This window comes from Rhopilema esculentum, chromosome 7, assembly GCF_057945365.1.
Source record: "Rhopilema esculentum isolate cy_ngs chromosome 7, ASM5794536v1, whole genome shotgun sequence".
In the NCBI taxonomy this organism is placed as follows: domain Eukaryota; kingdom Metazoa; phylum Cnidaria; class Scyphozoa; order Rhizostomeae; family Rhizostomatidae; genus Rhopilema; species Rhopilema esculentum.
Window position 1 is genome coordinate 6,458,969 of NC_142821.1, and position 219 is coordinate 6,459,187.

Genomic DNA, 219 nt, shown 5'->3' on the forward strand with positions numbered 1-219 from the left:
AGGCGAACAATTCACAGCTCCTCTTGGTTTGCAGATGGGGTGGCAAGGCAAGCCCAAGCTATCACTTGCCTCAAACGACCACCCTTGAATTACCATTAACATCTTCTAGATTTGTTGCATATTAACTTTGCTTTAATTGTTTTACATTTTGTTTCATAAAACTTCCAGTTTTCAAAATCATGTGCCATCTTATTTGCAGAATGACAAAAGAAAGAGGTA